Here is a 20,859-nt window from a genome sequence, read left to right on the forward strand (position 1 = left end):
TTATTTGTGATTGCGTGTGTCAGCGTTTTTCGTGATGTCGTGTTGATTTTATTATTGCCTAGGGTTGTTTATTTAATTACGTGTTGTGCCGTGTGATTTAATCGAGTCTGTTTGAGTCGTGTTGTTGATTTTACTGGTTTACCGGTTTACTGGTTTATTGGTTTTATCAATTTGTCTGTTTTGCTGTGCAAATTGTCATCGTTTTTATCGCGTTCGTGTTGCTCGATTTTATCGTATTTTAATCGTGTGCCGTTTAATGTTATTTGTGCTTAATATTAATTGTGTTTAGTTGTTAATTAATTTATTTAATTAGGATTAATATTATATTAGTTTATTATTATTATTATTATTATATAATATATAAATTATATTATTAATTTATGTTAGATATTTTTTAGGTTTCTTATTGTTTAAGTAATCTAAATATATATTATTAATTTATGTTAGATATTTTTTAGGTTTCTTATTGTTTAAGTAATCTAAATATATATTATTAATTTATGTTAGATATTTTTTAGGTTTCTTATTGTTTAAGTAATCTAAATATATATTATTAATTTATGTTAGATATTTTTTAGGTTTCTTATTGTTTAAGTAATCTAAATATATATTATTAATTTATGTTAGATATTTTTTTAGGTTTCTTATTGTTTAAGTAATCTAAATATATATATATATATATATATATATATATATATGTGGTTAGTAAGAAAGAGGGAAGAAAAAAGAGAGGTGGATCAGTAAGAAAAAACGTGTAGTGAGAGAAACAGAGAATTGAAAAGAAATATTTTTCCAAAAGCATTACCGTATTTCACTTGTTCTTCATTTTCGGTAACCCAAAATCGTCCCGATTATTCACCGAAACACAAAACCGATTTCATATCTTTGAAGTTCTTTGAGTCCAGATCACAAATATCCAAGGTTCATTTCATTCCGGCGTCGTTTCACCGATCAAAAGCGACGTTGAAGCCAGGTACTCACGAAGGCAGCCAGCACTGCGTCGGTGACGGTTTCCAGCTTTCGGTCGATCATTTGGACGATCAGAAGTTCATCATCTTCACACAAGGTAATATTCTTCACTTATCTCTGAAATCGGCAAAGTTCCGGCTTGCCGACATGTGTTTTAATATATTATTTATCTATATATATATATATATATATATATATATATATATATATATTTTTTGTCTATATATATATCTAAATATATATATATATATATATATATATATATATATATATATATATATATATATATATATATATATATATATATATATATATATTATCTTTGTATATATATATATATTATTTTTGTCTATTATATATTATTTGTCTAAATGTACATATATATTATTTTTGTCTACTATATATTTATTGTCTAAAATATAAATATATATATATATATATATATATATATATATAATATATATATATATATATATATATATATATATATATATATATATATATATATATATATATATATATATATATATATATATATATATTACTTTTGTTTACTAAATATTATTTATCTTTTATTATTATTTTGCATATATGTTTTATTTAAATGTTGGTTAAATTAATTATTTGTTTAAATGTTTATTTTAATTAAATGTTTATTTATATCAAATGTTTATTTTGTCTAAAGTAAATGTTTATATTGTTTTTTTATATTTGTTTATGTTGTTACTAACCGTTTCGTTTCAGCTTCAGCTCGATTAACTCCACTGACTATTCGTAATGCTAACTATTCATAGCTAACTGTGTTGTAATAATTTACTTTCTCGCATTTTTTATGTTCTGTATTGTGTGTTTAATCGTATTGTTCACGTTTTATGTTAAAAAATCGAAAAATCCAAAAAAAGAGAAACCCGATGCGATTCCAACGGTCGCCGTTTAAGAAACCCTTTTCACACACTCATAAGCTTACTCTTGGGCTTTCCTGTAATGAGCCCATTTATTTATTTCTTTAGGCTCTAGGCTCGTTCAAATCTAAAATCAACAAAACAGACTTTCCCCTTTTCTTTTGGGAGAACTACGTGGATTCTGATTTCTCCATTGCGCCTTGGAGATACGTAGGCATGAAGTCTACGACTTTATCGAGTCCAAAAAGCAATAAAATCAAGTTCTTTTCTCATCTCCCCAATCAAACGATCAAAGAAAAAAAAAGCAAAGCATTCACATAAACATAAGCAAAAAGGTTCCTGTGGAGTACCACAGATGTAGAGGGTGCTAATACCTTCCCTTTGCATAACCAACCCCCGAACCCGTAACTCTAAAGGGATTTATCGTTATTTTTCCCTTCCTCTTTTTGGATAAAATAAAAGACGGTGGCGACTCTTGCATTTAAAATATTTTTCAAACGGGTTAAGTTCAATCAATACTTAATCTCGTGAAAAATCCTGCCGCGACAGAATGGCGACTCTGCTGGGGACATACATGATTAAACTTATTTGAGGGTTTAGCCTATCTTTGCTTGTTTATATGTTTGCTTTGTGAATATTTGCTAAATTGTATTGTTTGTAATGTTTGTTATTTTGGGTTTTGGGGGATACTTGTGATAAATCCTATACCCGGATTTGGGGCACATTTGAGATAGGATGGATGATAATTCAGGTTGACTTGATAGGAGACAATCCTTACCGAGTTGACTTGAGCCTTTGTCCGCTTGGTGGAGGCCTCTTTGAGGGTGATAGTGCTAAACAAGTCATTTGTGAGGCATTGTTGCTTTCGACAGGGCCCGTGAAGCCAAGGACCTTAGTTTACCTTTACCCCATCTTGGCCTTACTTAGGATGTGATGCGGTGACCACTTCGGACCAAAAGTCTGGTTTGGTTGATACGCGATATCACACTCAAGCGAGATTCTTTTGAGAATAATATTGGAAAGCGAGCAGTTGCTTAACCCGGTATTATCCGAAGAAGGATCCAAAACCTTGGGAACTTTTAGAACCCGTTTGGCAGGTGAACCTTAGAACTTATCTTGGGGCTTTGTCCTAAACTCCATGCTGGTGATGAACTTTGAGCCTTGTATTGTTTGACCATGTTTGTGTTTGTTGCATTCATGCATGACATGCATTCATTCCCATCATTTCAACCTTTTTCCAAGGAACTTAAAAGTGAGGATTGCAAATATTGCAGGAAACATGGATTTTGGACGGAGAAGTGTGAAAAAGTACAATCTCATCAATCCAAAGATAGATGAACTAAAGAAACTGGTTTCTTCGATCGCAGATCCTATTGGTTTCAGAGACAGATATGGGGCACTTATATCTTTATTGACACTTAGGATGGAAGAAGGGTTATTGCAGACATTAGTACAGTTCTATCAACTCATGCCTACATTGGAAGAGTATGCCCAGTTGCTTCACATCCCAGTTGCTGATACAGTACCTTTCTCTGGTTCAGAAAAGTTACCCGAGCACAGTTCTCTTGCAAAAGTGTTGTACATGAAGAAGTCAGAATTCAAGAATAACTTCACCACCAAAGGAGGACTTCCAGGTTTCACTGCCAAGTTCTTAATGGGGAAGGTTTCTTATTTTGCCAGTCAAGGTTGTGATATAATTGTGGAGCATCTGTTCGCCTTGTTGATCTACGGTTTGTTACTATTTCCTAATATTGAAGGTTTTGTGGATTCATATGCTATACGCATCTTCCTAAGTGGTAATCCTATTCCAACTTTGCTCGGAGACACCTATCATTCCATCCATTACTGTACTTTGAAAGGAGGAGGAACCATAGTCTGCTGTATACCGTTACTCTCCAAATGGTTTGTCTCTCATCTTCCTAAGTCAACTACTTTTTGGGATCGCAAGTCAGGACTTCAGTGGTCACAGAGGATTATGTCTCTTACCCAGTCAGATGTTGCATGGTATAGTAGAGTTTTAGATGATGTGAAGATCATTGATAGTTGCGGGGAGTTCCCCAATGTGCCCCTCATGGGCACAAAGGGAATCATTTCTTATAATCCAGTACTTGCTAGGAGACAACTCGGTTACCCTATGAAGGACAAGCCTCCTAACATTCTTTTAGAAGGTATTTTCTTGAGGGATAACGAGGAGGACCCTACCATGAAAGAGAGAGTAGTAAGAGCTTGGCATCGTGTTTGTCACAAAGGGAGACTTGAATTGGGTAAGAAAGATTGTACCTCCTATGAGCCGTACCTCTAGTGGATCAGAGCCAGAGCTATACAGTTGAAAATGCCATACCCACATCATGATCCTATCAAACCCGCTCCGTTGAAGACCCCCTACCTTCCGCTAGATGACAAAGAAGAACTCCAAACCACCTTGGAGAGGGTCAAGAAAGAGAGAGACGCTTGGAAGGATAAGGCCCAGGTGCTCGAAATGGAAAATGAAGAACTTCAGAGACAGTTAAAGGAGCAGAGTGGAGAAGATCGTGCAGGTAAACGTCCAAGGGTGCAAGAGGATGTATTTTCCTCAGGCACAACAGATTACTCCCAGATTCCACAGTTCTCAGGTGCATGGAAAGGTCTTGTAGACAGTTTGGTGAAGGAGAAAGCTTTTATACAGAAGGCCTATGAAGAAAGAATTGAGAGACTTGAAGGACAACTCCTACTTGTTTATGCTCGTCCTGATGACACATGTCCTTAAATGGTTTTCTTGGTTGTATTTTGGGTTGAGAACTTTGTTTTGTTATCAAAAATGTTTGCAATTCTATCTTTTCCTTCACTTAGAGTTCCTTGGAAAATCATTCATTTTGCATATCCATGCATCACGTGCATACAGGTTGTCTGTCTTGGTCCAGTCTTCTAACAGTTGCTTCCCGCCAGCAGATCCATTTCAAGCTGACGCATAATTACAACACAAGAGCCAACTACAAAAGAAGGCCCCAGATTTGTGACACCAGGAGTAGTTATGAAGAACTGGACCGCAGTTGACATCCCACATTGTGTCCACATATCAAAGTAATTAAGCTTTTCAGTTTTCAAAAATCTTCCGCTTTAGCCCAAAGCGCGAAGCATTAATTTTGTAAAATGGGCACTTTTGTCAAAAACGTACTATCCATGAAAAAGATCTTTTGTGTTCCTATACACTTGTGTCCTTTTATCTTTTCAGCTTTTTCGGAAAATGGTAACACAAAAAACCTTAAAAAGAACACATTTTTGCATGTCATGGTCAGTCCTCTAAAAACAATTGTTTGTACAGATTACTTAAACCCGTTGAACACAATGACATCATGCCCTCTCCCAACTTTGAACATTCTGTATTCGAAGCTGAAAAGGAAGAGTGGGATGAGATTCCAGAAGAGGTCGCCTGCCAGCTTGAAAATGAAGAAGACACTATTCAGCCATACAAGGAGCCTTTGGAAACAGTCAACTTGGGTTCGGAAGAAAATGTGAAAGAAGTCAAAATGGGAGCATTGTTATCCCCACAGGTCAAGGAACAATTGATCAGCCTGTTGAAAGAGTATGTAGATGTGTTTGCTTGGTCTTATCAAGATATGCCTGGTCTCGACACTGACATCGTAGAGCACAAGCTACCTTTGAAGCCAGAATGTCCACCGGTCAAACAGAAATTAAGAAGAACACATCCAGATATGGCCGTCAAAATTAAAGAAGAAGTTCTGACGCAAATAGATGTTGGTTTTCTTGCCACTTCAGTGTATCCAGAGTGGATAGCAAATATTGTGCCAGTTCCTAAGAAGGACGGGAAGGTACGAATGTGTGTCGACTACCGTGACTTAAATAGAGCAAGCCCAAAGGATGATTTCCCCCTGCCTCACATTGACATGTTGGTAGACAATACAGCAAAGTTTGACATATTCTCCTTCATGGACGGATTCTCCGGGTATAACCAGATCAAAATGGCTCCCGAAGACATGGAAAAAACTACATTCATAACACCATGGGGAACATTCTGTTATCAAGTGATGTCGTTTGGGTTGAAGAACGCATGTGCTACTTACCAGCGAGCCATGACAACGCTCTTTCACGACATGATGCACAAAGAGATTGAGGTTTATGTGGATGACATGATCGTGAAGTCTCGTTCAGAAGAAGGTCACTTAGTAGATCTATTGAAGCTGTTTCAACGATTGAGGAAGTTCCGTCTTCGCCTCAATCCGAACAAATGCACATTTGGCGTCAGGTCAGGTAAACTCTTGGGCTTCATTGTCAGCCAAAAAGGCATTGAAGTTGATCCAGATAAAGTAAAAGCTATCCAAGAGATGCCCGCACCAAAAACAGAAAGGCAAGTGAGAGGTTTTCTAGGACGATTGAATTACATATCCCGATTTATTTCTCACATGACTGCCACTTGTGAACCTATCTTCAAATTGCTGAGAAAGAGTCAGAATTATGTTTGGACAGAGGATTGTCAGAAAGCATTTGACAGTATCAAAGAGTACCTCATGGAGCCTCCTATCTTGTTACCACCTGTTGCTGGAAGACCGTTGGTTATGTATTTGACAGTGCTTGAGAATTCTATGGGCTGTATTCTGGGTCAACAAGACGAAACTGGAAAGAAAGAGCATTCCATTTACTACTTAAGCAAGAAATTTACTGACTGTGAATCACGATACTCCTTACTCGAGAAGACATGTTGTGCATTGGCTTGGGCTGCTAAGAGATTGAGGCAGTATATGTTAAGTCACACCACTTGGTTGATATCCAAAATGGATCCAATCAAGTACATTTTTGAGAAGCCTGCACTCACTGGTAAGATTGCAAGATGGCAGATGTTGTTATCAGAATACGACATTGAGTATCATACCCAGAAAGCTATCAAGAGCAGCGTGTTGGCTGAGTACCTTGCTCACCAACCCGTTGAAGATCACGATGATAATGAGGATGAGTTTCCTGATGAAGATGTCATGTTCCTAAAATCCAGAGATTGTAAAGAGCCACTTCCTGAAGAAGGACCTGAACCAGATTCTCAATGGGGTTTAGTATTTGATGGAGCTTCCAACGTTTATGGACATGGAGTAGGTGCAGTCATTATCACTCCAGAAGGTTCTCATATTCCTTTCACGGCAAGAATTTGCTTTGAATGTACAAACAACATTGCTGAATATGAAGCCTGTATCATGGGTCTTGAAGAAGCCATTGACCTCCGCATCAAAAATCTTACTGTTTATGGTGACTCAGCGTTAGTTATCAATCAGATCAAAGGAGAATGGGAAACACGCCACCCTGGCTTGATCCCATACAAAGACTATGCAAGAAGATTGTTGACTTTCTTCACCAAGGTTGAATTGCATCACATTCCTCGGGATGAGAATCATATGGCGGATTCTCTAGCTACGTTGTCTTCAATGTATCAAGTGGGTTTTCCAAACGAAGTACCCAGAATTGTGATCAAGCGACTTGATAGACCAGCACATGTGTTTACAGCTGAGGCCAGTTTTGATGATAAACCATGGTACCATGATATCAAGCATTTCCTTCAGACTCAGGAGTATCCTCTTGGAGCAACAGAAAAAGATAAAAAGACTTTGAGAAGATTGTCAGGCAGTTTCTTCCTTAATCAGAATGTGCTCTATAAGAGGAATTATGACATGGTCTTACTCAGATGTGTTAACAAAAAGGAAGCAGAAATGTTGATGAAAGAAGTTCACGAAGGGTCCTTTGGTACTCATGCAAACGGCCACTCTATGTCAAGAAAGATGTTGAGAGCTGGTTACTACAGGTTGACCATGGAATCAGATTGCTGCAAATTTGTAAAGAAGTGTCACAAATGTCAGATCTACGCTGATAAGGTTCATGTACCACCAACCTTTTTGAATGTGATTTATGCTCCTTGGCCATTCTCAATGTGGGGCATTGACATGATCGGTATGATTGAACCCAAAGCTTCCAACGGACACCGTTTCATTCTCGTGGCAATTGATTACTTCACCAAATGGGTGGAAGCATCTTCGTATGCAAAGGTGACAAAGCAAGTGGTGGTCAGATTCATCAAAAATAATCTCATTTGCCGATATGGCATTCCAAACAAGATCATCACTGACAATGGCTCCAATCTGAACAACAAAATGATGGATGAATTATGTGAAAGTTTCAGGATCGAGCATCACAACTCTTCTCCTTACCGTCCCAAGATGAACGGGGCAGTTGAAGCTGCAAATAAGAATATCAAGAAGATCATTCAAAAGATGGTTGTTACCTACAAAGATTGGCATGAAATGCTGCCTTTTGCACTACACGGATATAGAACATCAGTCCGTACTTCAACTGGGGCAACCCCATTTTCACTTGTATACAGTATGGAAGCTGTGTTACCGATAGAGGTTGAAATTCCATCAATGAGGATACTAATGGAAACTCAGTTGTCAGAGGCTGAATGGTGTCAAAGCAGATACGATCAGTTGAATTTGATTGAAGAAAAAAGAATGACTGCCTTGTGCCATGGACAGTTATATCAAAAGAGAATGAAGCAGGAATTTGATAGGAAGGTTAAGCCGAGAGAATTCAAAGAGGGTGACCTTGTGCTCAAGAAGATGATACTATTTCACAATGATTCTAGGGGCAAGTGGACTCCTAACTATGAAGGACCCTATGTTGTCAAGAAAGCCTTCTCAGGCGGTGCTTTAATTCTTACAAACATGGATGGTGAAGAGCTTCCACGTCCCGTGAATACAGATGCAGTCAAGAAATACTTCGCCTAAAAAATGAAAAGAACAGCTCGCTAAGTTGAAAACCCGAAAGGGCGGCTTAGGCAAAAATGAGCGTCTCGGTGGACTGAAAACCTGAAAGGGCGGTCCAAGCAGAAATTAGAGACATAAAAAAACAAAGAGAATATTATCCCGGTAGATTGAAAACCCGAAAGGGCAATTTAGGCAAAAGTTAGGGATTTCAGGCAAGTAACTGCATAACAGAGATAAGATCATTGAAGTATCAGAATATTTTCAACAGTTCTCCAACTTTCTCAAGGCTGCAATACAGGTCAAAAGTGGAAGAGAGAATGATGTCATTGTAGTTCAACGTACCCTTTTTCCACGAAATTACCATTTTCCAATTTGTAAAGATATATGGAATCACGCTGTTGGCTGATTACCATCCTATCAAATCAATTTGAGCCTTTCTATATTTCTTGGCACTCTTAATTTTCATTTCAATTTACGAAAGTTCTTTTACTTTGACAGATATGTTTTGAAACAAAAGTTTTGAATTAAAAACAGTTTTTGAAAAATATAAAGATTATTTATTTTGATTTGTGGACATCAATAAAAGGATTGAGACATGTGGTCCCAGTAATTCTGAAATCATGTGATTCCAACTAGACATGTTCATATTACTATCCTTATATGTATATGATGAAAAAATCTCCACAGGTGTCTTGGCAGTAATATTTCTCCAGCAGAGGTTGTGATTCTGGATATCCCCAGCTATGCTTCCTAGTTTTCCTCAAGAGATCATGCAAGAAATATTTCAAGAAGTTTATTCCCTTCACTTGGGGCATGAAGACTCCCCAGTTAATTGATCATGAAGACTCCCCAGTTTAATTGATCATGAAGACTCCTCGGTTAATTGATCATGAAGACTTTGATCCAGGTTTTAAGTTACAGATTTGGCCTATGGGATTACTACAGGTATTTCCCCAGTAATTTATTAAAGCGGGATCAGCAATGTCCCCAGTAGAGGATGAGAAGGAAGATTTGATTTCCCTGAGCAGGAGTAATACAGAGGTCTCCATCCCTCAGCGAGTGAAGAAAGTTGATATTCAGAAACTACAGGGAATCTCCTGTTGTTCTCTGTCCATTCAATAGAAGGATATGTCTCCTCCTCAGTAATGTTTTGTAGTAAAAGAAGAGTGTGTTATGCATTTTAAGCAAATTCAAGAATTGCAGGATTTCTCCTGAATTCTCATTTATATTCAAAGGTCAGACATCACTGTTCCCCGGCAGAGTCTCCTAGAGGAAAGATCTCGTAACCAGATATCAGACACCATAATCCCCTGCAGAGTCTTCAGATACAGAAAGTCTCCATGATAATTAAAGGAAAAAAATCAAGGATAGATTTCCCCTATATTCTTATTCCCTGGAAAGATACCACCTATCCCCAGCGGACTTTATCCCCAGCGGAGTCTTCCAGAAGAATAATCCCTTCTGCATTATCAGCAAATTCAAGAATTGCAGGACTTCTCTTACAATATCATCTTATTTTCAGAGGATAACACCTTGTATCCCCAGCGGAGTCCTCAGAAAGGTCCAATCCTCATATACCTCACAAATTCAAGAACCACAGGGAATCTCCTGCATTTTTGAAGTAGAAGGCATCTCCATTCTTCTACGGAATCCTCAGCAGAGACAGACTTTTAAAGAAACCTGGATATGGTGCTCTTGTACCAATTCCCCAGCAAGTCTTTGTACTACTCCCTAGCGAGTCTCAGTGCAAATCTCCAGCAAGTCCTTATGCAGCTGTTAACATTTTTAGTTATTCCTAGTTTTGTCTGTCCATCATGCATTCATTACTAAATATTCATGCATATCTATGACATATCATGCTTGCATTCATATGCACCTTGTTTCCTTGTTTATATTGTGGGTTGGGTCAATCTCTCCATATAGAGTATCCTCATAAGCAGCAAAATACCTTTTATTGGTCATGTTCCCCACAGAGATCTATGCCTCGTGGAAGATGGTTGTTTCAGTTGTAAATCCTGATGAGTTCATTCCTCTTCAGTTGAAGTCTTGTTTGACCGTTTCATTCTAGTTCTATCCTAGTTTGAACCTCGTGTCTCCAGATAAAGCTCAGAAATTGCCAGTAAAAGAAGGCAACAATATAGTCTTTGTGACTCTCATTCAGTAAAACAGACATGACAGATATTGTGTCCAAGTCCTTTATGCCTTCATCTTTGAGTTGGTACCCGTTACAAACTTGAGTTACCTACATCCATGAGTGGTAACCTTTGTTATCCCTCGGATAAATTAATTGCTATCTCCATCTATGAGTTGATAACATCCTCACAGAAAGTTCCATGGTTCTACCTGCAACTTTGAGCTGGTAGCGTGCTTTCGTCTTTGAGTTTAGCACAGATTCCTTTTGATTCCACCTTCGTCTTTGAGTTGGTGAAGTACCTGCAACTTTGAGCTGGTAATATGCATTCATCTTTGAGTTCGCACATTTTCCTGTGATTCCATCTTCGTCTTTGAGTTGATGGAGTACCTTCATCTATGAGTAGGATATTTGATCCTTGTTGAACTGATAGTGTGCTTTCATCTTTGAGTCTGCACAGATAACTTTTGATTCCATCTTCGTCTTTGAGTTGATGGAGTACCTTCATCTATGAGTTAGGTACATTTTGTCCTTCCACCGTCATCTTTGAGTCGGTAATGATAAACATCTCCAGGAGAATATGTTCTAAATTCTTCTAAACACCTTTGTCAATGAATCGGTGGTTGCCTTCAACTTTGAGTCGGCATTTCTCTGTCTACCTCATCAATGAGTTGGTAGTGTGCATTCAACTATAAGTCTGCACAATGATCCTTAGATCTGATTCTTCATCTACACCATCATCAATGAGTTGGAATTTGATTTCCCTAGCAGTGTTATTATCAATCTTTTGAAGCTTGCCTTCAACTTTGAGTTGGCATGTCCTGTTTACCTCATCAATGAGTGGGTAGTGAGCTGTCAACCATGAGTTAACGCAGTTCGATTCTTATTATGCCCTTGTTATACTTTCATCCTTGAGTTGGTATTCATCTTTTCTGTTACCTCCATCTTTGAGTTGGTAATGTACTGTCACATCAGTACTCTTGTTATATTGATCTCTTCCCACTTTCATCTATGAGATAGTGATGTATCGTCAACATTGAGTCGATATCTCTTTTCCTCCTATTTTCCATCTATGAATAGGTAGTGAATCTTCCCCAGCTGAGTATTCTCAGTGTTTACCTTCATGCATTGAGTCGGTGTATGTCCTTCCCCAGTAGAGTTTGCACTCCTGTGTCTCTGTGTCTGTCTGTCTTTTGCATCATGCATACATGCATTTGCGGTCAAATTTTGTGGCGTTTGTCATATTTAATTACCTTACGCCATTCGATAGCCTCCGGCTATCTGGCCTAAGTTAATTAAATAGGGGCATCTGTCGCACCCCAAAATTTGACTTTGGCTTTGTTGACCACATCTTGATTAATCTCGTTGTCTCGTATTCATCTCAATTTCTTAAACTTCGCGTGACAACTGGTTTGATTAGGTTTTGTGTGTTTTCGTTGCTTACCGTGTTGTATTTCGTTGTTTTAGCAAAACCTGGCCGATATCGTTGCCTCGTATTTATCTCGCTTATCTCTGTTGTGCGTGGCATCGCTTCGATTAGGTTTTGCGCGTTTTTATCTATTTAATTGTTTGTTTGTCGGTATTTTGACTATATTTCGAATATATTAGAGTTTTCGTATTGTCCGATTATTTGTGATTGTGTGTGTCAGCGTTTTTCGTGATGTCGTGTTGATTTTATTATTGCCTAGGGTTGTTTATTTAATTACGTGTTGTGCCGTGTGATTTAATCGAGTCTGTTTGAGTCGTGTTGTTGATTTTACTGGTTTACCGGTTTAGTGGTTTATTGGTTTTATCAATTTGTCTGTTTTGTTGTGCAAATTGTCATCGTTTTTATCGCGTTCGTGTCGCTCGATTTTATCGTATTTTAATCGTGTGCCGTTTAATATTATTTGTGCTTAATATTAATTGTGTTTAGTTGTTAATTAGTTTATTTAATTAGGATTAATATTATATTAGTTTATTATTATTATTATTATATAATATATAAATTATATTATTAATTTATGTTAGATATTTTTTAGGTTTCTTATTGTTTAAGTAATCTAAATATATATTATTAATTTATGTTAGATATTTTTTAGGTTTTTTATTGTTTAAGTAATCTAAATATATATATTATTAATTTATGTTAGATATTTTTTAGGTTTCTTATTGTTTAAGTAATCTAAATATATATTATTAATTTATGTTAGATATTTTTTAGGTTTCTTATTGTTTAAGTAATCTAAATATATATTATTAATTTATGTTAGATATTTTTTTAGGTTTCTTATTGTTTAAGTAATCTAAATATATATATATAGATGTGGTTAGTAAGAAAGAGGGAAGAAAAAAGAGAGGTGGATCAGTAAGAAAAAACGTGTGGTGAGAGAAACAGAGAATTGAAAAGAAATATTTTTCCAAAAGCATTACCGTATTTCACTTGTTCTTCATTTTCGGTAACCCAAAATCGTCCCGATTATTCACCGAAACACAAAACCGATTTCATATCTTTGAAGTTCGTTGAGTCCAGATCACAAATGTCCAAGGTTCATTTCATTCCGGCGTCGTTTCACCGATCAAAAGCGACGTTGAAGTCAGGTACTCACGAAGGCAGCCAGCACTGCGTCGGTGACGGTTTCCAGCTTTCGGTCGATCATTTGGACGATCAGAAGTTCATCCTCCTCACACAAGGTAATATTCTTCACTTATCTCTGAAATCGGCAAAGTTCCGGCTTGCCGACATGTGTTTTAATATATTATTTATCTAAATATATATATATATATATATATATATATATATATATATATATATATATATATTATTATATATATAAATATATATATATAATATATATATATATATATATATATATATATATATATATATATATATATATATATTTATATATATATATATATATATATATATATTATTTTTGTCTATTATATATTATTTGTCTAAATGTACCTATATATTATTTTGTCTACTATATATTTATTGTCTAAAATATAAATATATATATATATATATATATATATATATATATATATATATATATATATATATATATATATATATATATATATATATATATTACTTTTGTTTACTAAATATTGTTTATCTTTTATTATTATTTTGCATATATGTTTTATTTAAATGTTGGTTAAATTAATTATTTGTTTAAATGTTTATTTTAATTAAATGTTTATTTATATCAAATGTTTATTTTGTCTAAAGTAAATGTTTATATTGTTTTTTTATATTTGTTTATGTTGTTACTAACCGTTTCGTTTCAGTTTCAGCTCGATTAACTCCACTGACTATTCGTAATACTAACTATTCATAGCTAATTGTGTTGTAATAATTTACTTTCTCGCATTTTTTATGTTCTGTATTGTGTGTTTAATCGTATTGTTCACGTTTTATGTTAAAAAATCGAAAAATCCAAAAAAAGAGAAACCCGATGCGATTCCAACGGTCGCCGTTTAAGAAACCCTTTTCACACACTCATAAGCTTACTCTTGGGCTTTCCTGTAATGAGCCCATTTATTTATTTCTTTAGGGTCTAGGCTCGTTCAAATCTAAAATCAACAAAACAGACTTTCCCCTTTTCTTTTGGGAGAACTACGTGGATTCTGATTTCTCCATTGCGCCTTGGAGATACGTAGGCATGAAGTCTACGACTTTATCGAGTCCAAAAAGCAATAAAATCAAGTTCTTTTCTCATTTCCCCAATCAAACGATCAAAGCAAAAAAAGCAAAGCATTCACATAAACATAAGCAAAAAGGTTCCTGTGGAGTACCACAGATGTAGAGGGTGCTAATATCTTCCCTTTGCATAACCAACCCCCGAACCCGTAACTCTAAAGGGATTTATCGTTATTTTTCCCTTCCTCTTTTTGGATAAAATAAAAGACGGTGGCGACTCTTGCATTTAAAATATTTTTCAAACGAGTTAAGGTCAACCAATACTTAATCTCGTGAAAAATCCCGCCGCGACAGTAGGAAAGGAGTAACATTGAACGCAATTTGGGCAAACACACAGTGGAGGAGGAAAAGTTCCTTAGAGTTTACCTTGTGGTTGCTGACTCTTCCAAAAACTGTGTGCCCTAGGACTCGGTGAAAGTATCTGATGGCTGGGTTGTGGATGTACGTTGCGTTAAGCGTATCCCAGCTCGTTGCGTTCATGTTGGTGAGGTTGTGCCAGACTTGGAATACGATCTCTGACCATCCTTCTAGGATGCAGCAATGGACTCCTTCTCCATGTTGGAAACCAAGCATTCTCGCAATCTGGGTTTGATTAAGGGAATACTCGGTGCCGAACATTCTAAATGTGGCTACACTGGTGAGATATTGTTGAGTTCCAGGGAGAGTGATGTATGAGTAGGAACTTAGAAACTCCAGGGTTAGCGCTTCGTAGGTTGGCTGCGGTGTGGTACAGAGTTGTGTCAAACTGGAGGCAGCTAGCATCCATTCCACACCCCCAAAAAGTCCTAACTCCCTTAGGCATTCATGATCCACATACCTCGTGGCCTGAACAGAGCGTTGGCCGAACTTGAGGTAGTTACTTCTTTGGCGTTCACCGGCTTCTCCATCACGGAAAGTGACGGTTGATAGGTCGGGATTGCTTCTTTCTTGACGGGCCATTTGATGAGTTGTATGAAGCTTTTGGTGTTGGTGGGTGAGAAATTTGATAGATGAAGAGCAGAAAGTAAGAGAGTGATAAATGGTGAGGAAGAAGGGAGAAAGAGCGCCTGTATTTATAGGCGTGCTCTCTGGAATTCGTGACGGTCGTCACAGGGGTGTGACGGTCGTCACACGCAACGGATGCGTAACGGTCATATGCTCGTAACGGTCACTTTCATGTGTGTGACGATCGTTCCAGATTCGTGACGGTCGTCAAGTCTGTGAGACGGACGTCACCCTATAGTGACGGTCGTCACGCGCTGAATTTCAAAAAAATTTAACTCAGGTTGCAGTAGAATTTTATGACAACATAAATAGTAACTAAGCAATTTTAATTTAACAGCATAAATGCATAAATAAATAAATAAATAAATAAATAAATGAAATAAGCGTAATAAAATAGCAATTGAATTAATGAATTGGAATTAGATGTAACATAAGAGAAAAATGTAACGATAACATAGCAAATGAAAATAATAGAACAAAAGTAATGCAATAAATAAAAGTGCTCCCTCCCCACACAAAACAAAGCAGTGTCCTCATTGCTTAGTGCGAGTAGGAGAAATCAGCGGTCAGTAGGTTCAACCATGTTTTTGTCCCAATGCAGCGACAACTTCGTTCAGATAATGAAACTGCTCAACAGCTATATCCATCAGGCCTAGGACATCAAAGCGTATGAGCTTTATCTCTTCTTTCACAATGGTGATGTCCGCTTGGAAAGTATTCAGACGGGTGATGAGCATAGCATGATTATTAGCACAAGATGGAGGAATCGGTTCAACAATGGTATAATAGTTATGAGGTGTTTCAGGGTCAGATTCTTCCTTATGGATAGGGTCATTGATACACTCATATTTAGGTGGGGTCGCAGGAGGGGAAGGTGGATCAATAGGGTGTTCCTCTAAGTCGTAGAGCCAGTTGTCTCGGTTGTGAACACTCGTTTTCTCATGGTTAGGCAAGGTGAATAGTCGGACCACTTCGTTATTGATTAGGTAATCAAAGGTATTCGTTCCAATGTTTCCTATGATTCGGCGGTCAAAGCAAAAGTCGATATCCATTAGGCGGATGTTTCCAAAAGGTACAAGCTCATAAAGTGGGCGTACAAGTCCTATGGCGTCTGCTATCATGGTAACTAGGCCACCTATGATTATTGGGGTACGGTTATTCTTAGCAAGGTGGACAAATCTTTCCATCAAGAAGGTGACTATATTGACGTGTCGACCTTGATCGACACACAGCAGGATGAAGAGTTCATCTCAGGACACTAAGGTGTTATTCTCTTCCTTACCAAATAAGGTGTGGGCTAGGATTTTATGAAAATATCTGATAGCAGGGTTATGGATCTTTTGTGAGTGCATCTCAGTCAGGTTTGGGTTGGATTCTCCGGATATGCAACCCTAGAAGTCATCGAGATCAATGTCATCGATAAGGTCCTCCTGGCGGATAGTAAAGACGAAAGGGCCGCTAGGGAATCCTAAGAGGTCAGCAAGGTCTCGACGGGTGTAGGTGAAGTCTATGCTAAATAACCTAAAGGATATTAACCCTTTGTTAAGCCCGTAACCATGCTCAGGGATGTATACGAGGGAACTCAGGAATTCTAAGGTTAGTTCACAGTACGTGACGAACCGTCTCTTAATGGTTGCGTTCTCCCACCCAAGCTGGTTAAACATATATAGGATGCTATCTCGGATGCCTAATTTATCCATGGTCGGTCCATCATAATATATGGTCAATGCCATATCCTTTCGGGCTAGATAATCATACCACCTGCGTTGAACTCTGCCTCTGAAAACTGTCTCTGGTTGTTGCATGATGAAAGTAATTAACTAACTAGTTAGTAATTTTCCTGTTTGTCAGTACCCAATATGTCTAAGTTAGTTACTAGTAACAACAAGAGTGTCTGCAAAGAATCAAGAAGGGGGGAGCAAACATAATAGAGAAGAAAATTAAAGAAGGAAAAAATTAGATTGCAAGAAAAATAACGAAAAGAAAAGGGGTGGGTTGTCTCCCACTAAGCACTTTGTTTAATGTCGCAAGTTCGACAGTAGTGTCGCGTTGTACTAGCTTAGGTGTTGAGCAGGCAGCTCTATGAGTTTGAGACTGTTCGAATAGTCTCTGTTTTCTATATTGTGATAATGCTTAAGGCGCTTCCCGTTTACTACAAAAGGGCCGCTATTTCTACCTTTTATTTCTATCGCGCCACTAGTGAGAACTTTGGTGATCTCGAAAGGACCAGACCACCGAGATTTGACTTTACTTGGAAAGAGTTTTAGTCTTGAGTTAAATAGCAGCACTACGTCGCCGACTTTAAACTCCTTCCTAGAAATGCGTTTGTCATGCCATCTTTTGGTTCGTTCTTTGTAGATCCTGGCATTCTCGTAAGCGTCCAATCTCAGCTCTTCTAATTCGTAGATGTCCAGAATCCGTTTCTCGCCTGCGGAAGTGTAGCTTATGTTAAGGGTTTTAATTGCCCAATACGCTTTGTGTTCCAGTTTGTACAGGGAGGTGGCATGATTTACCATAAACCAGTTTGAAGGGTGTGGTTCCTATCGGGGTCTTGTAAGCCGTCTGGTAGGCCCACAAAGCTTCGTTTAGTTTGGACGACCAGTCCTTTCTGGATATTCCTACGGTCTTCTCAAGAATCTGTTTTATTTCTCGATTCGAGACTTCGACTTTCCCGCTAGTTTGTGGATGATACGGTGTTGCTACACGGTGTCAGACTCCATACTTCAGAAGGAGTTTCCCAAATATATTCGATATGAAGTGGGAGCCACCGTCACTAACTACTAGTTTTGACACACCGAATCTGGGAAAGATAATGTTTTTGAATAACTTGATTACTACTCGTGTGTCATTTATTGGAGAGGCTACAGCCTCGATCCATTTTGAAACATAGTCGACAACAACAAGTATGTACTTATTGCCAAAAGAAGTTGGAAATGGTCCCATGAAGTCAATCCCCCATACGTCAAAGACTTCGACTTCTAAGATTCCTGTTTGTGGCATTTCATCGCGTCTTGAGATGTTGCCAGTGCGTTGGCACCGATCGCATTTTATAACCGCGTTATGGACGTCTTTCCATAGAGTAGGCCAAAATAGGCAGGATTGCAGGATCTTAGTGCAGGTCTTTGAGGTACTTGCATGCCCTCCATAGGGGGCGGAATGGCAGTTGGAGATTATATCATCGATTTCGTCCTCAGGAACACATCGGCGGAAAATACCGTCGGTCCCTCGTTTGAAAAGAAGGGGTTCATCCCAGTAATACTGTTTTATATCATGAAAGAACTTCTTCTTTTGTTGGTAAGATAGGTCCGGTGGAAGTACTCCGACGGCTAGGTAGTTGACAAAGTCGGCGTACCATGGCAGAGTTGCATTCGCGTGTACTTCTTCCACGGATTCATCTATTTCTGTATCATTTAATGTCAGTTCAGACATATCACTTTCCATTTGGGCTATGAGTCGTTCGTAAGGGAAATCATCATTTATTGGGATTTGTTCAGGCTTGTTCCCTTCGATACGAGATAAGTGGTCTGCTACTACGTTTTTAGTACCTTTCTTGTCTTTTATTTCTAAATCAAATTCTTGTAAGAGCAAGATCCATCTTAAAAGTCTTGGTTTGGCATCCTTTTTACTTAACAGATATCTAATAGCGGCGTGGTCAGTATAGATGATAATTTTTGCCCCTACCGGGAAGGAACACAATTTGTCCAAAGCGAACACGACGGCTAGAAGTTCTTTTTCAGTGGTGGCGTAGTTCATCTGGGTAGGATCAAGTGTTCTACTCGCATAGTAAATAGCATGAAGCTTCTTATCCTTCCTTTGTCCTAGTATTTCGCCTACTGCGTAATCACTCGCATCGCACATAATTTCAAATGGTAATCTCCAGTCAGGTGGTTGCATTATGGGTGCGGTGATTAAAGATGTTTTCAGTTGGTTGAACGCTGTTAAGCATTTTTCATCAAATATGAAGTCAGCGTCTTTCATTAATAATCCTGTAAGTGGCTTGGTTATTTTTGAGAAATCTTTAATAAAACGTCGGTAGAAACCGGTGTGGCCTAGAAAGCTTCTTATTTCTCGAACGGTTTTCGGAGGTTGAAGGTTCTCTATAATTTTGATTTTAGCTTTGTCCACTTCAATTCCTCTGTCAGATACCACGTGACCTAATACAATTCCTTGTTGAACCATGAAATGGCATTTCTCCCAGTTTAAAACGAGGTTTACTTTCACGCATCTTTCGAGTACCTTTTCGAGGTTAGATAGACATCCTTCGAAACTCTGACCGCAGACAGAAAAATCGTCCATGAAGACTTCCATGATGTCATCTATAAAATCTGCGAAGATTGCCATCATGTATCTTTGAAATGTTGCGGGAGCGTTACATAGGCCAAACGGCATTCGTCTGTAGGCGAATGTACCATAAGGGCATGTGAAGGTAGTCTTTTCTTGGTCGTCAGGATAGATTGGGATTTGAAAGAATCCTGAATAACCGTCTAGATAGCAGAAGTGGGAATGCTTAGCCAGTCGTTCAAGCATTTGATCTATGAAAGGTAGAGGGAAATGATCTTTACGAGTGGCTTTATTTAGTTTTCTATAGTCAATGCACATTCTACTTCCGGTCACAACTCTTTGTGCTATGGGTTCGCCCTTCTCGTTCTTAACAACTGTAACACCTCCTTTCTTGGGTACTACATGAACGGGGCTAACCCATTGACTATCTGAGATCGAGTATATGATTCCAGCGTCTAGAAGTTTCTTTACTTCATCCTTGACTACGGTACTTAGGATTGGGTTGATCCTTCTCTGGTGTTCTCTAAAGGTTTTGCAGTCTTCCTCCAGCATAATACGATGCATACAAATTGAAGGACTTATTCCTTTTAGATCAGCGATGTTATATCCTAACGCTGTTGGATACTTTCTTAGGACATCTAGTAATTTTTCGGTTTCCATCTGTCATAAGTCAGCGTTGACTATTACTGGTCTTTTTAGTCCGATGTCTAGGAATTCGTATCTTAGGTTCTTTGGTAGTGTTTTTAATTCCAAGTCAGGTTTCTTTGGGCATGGCATGTGGTCGGGTGTAAGTGCTAAGCATTCGCTTAGACTTTCGTTTTGGTATGGTTCATGCCAATGGTTGTCTTCGAGGATTGGAGGGATTTGGATTTTCATTATTTCAGAGTACGTGGTTTCTTCCATCTCCATTTCTCTCACGCATTCATCTATGACATCAAGCAGATAGCAGGTGTCGTCTATAGCTGGCGCTTGTAAGAATTGGGTTAAGATGAATTCCACCTTTTCCTCTCCAACTTCGAATGTCAGCTTACCTCTTTTTACGTCTATGATGGCTCCGGCGGTAGCCAAGAATGGCCTTCCTAGAATGATAGGTGTACTGGCATCTTCTTTAATGTCCATGATTATGAAATTGGTAGGAATGTAAAATTGACCTACACGAAC

This window comes from Lathyrus oleraceus, chromosome 3 (assembly GCF_024323335.1).
Source record: "Lathyrus oleraceus cultivar Zhongwan6 chromosome 3, CAAS_Psat_ZW6_1.0, whole genome shotgun sequence".
NCBI classification, from domain to species: Eukaryota; Viridiplantae; Streptophyta; class Magnoliopsida; order Fabales; family Fabaceae; genus Lathyrus; species Lathyrus oleraceus.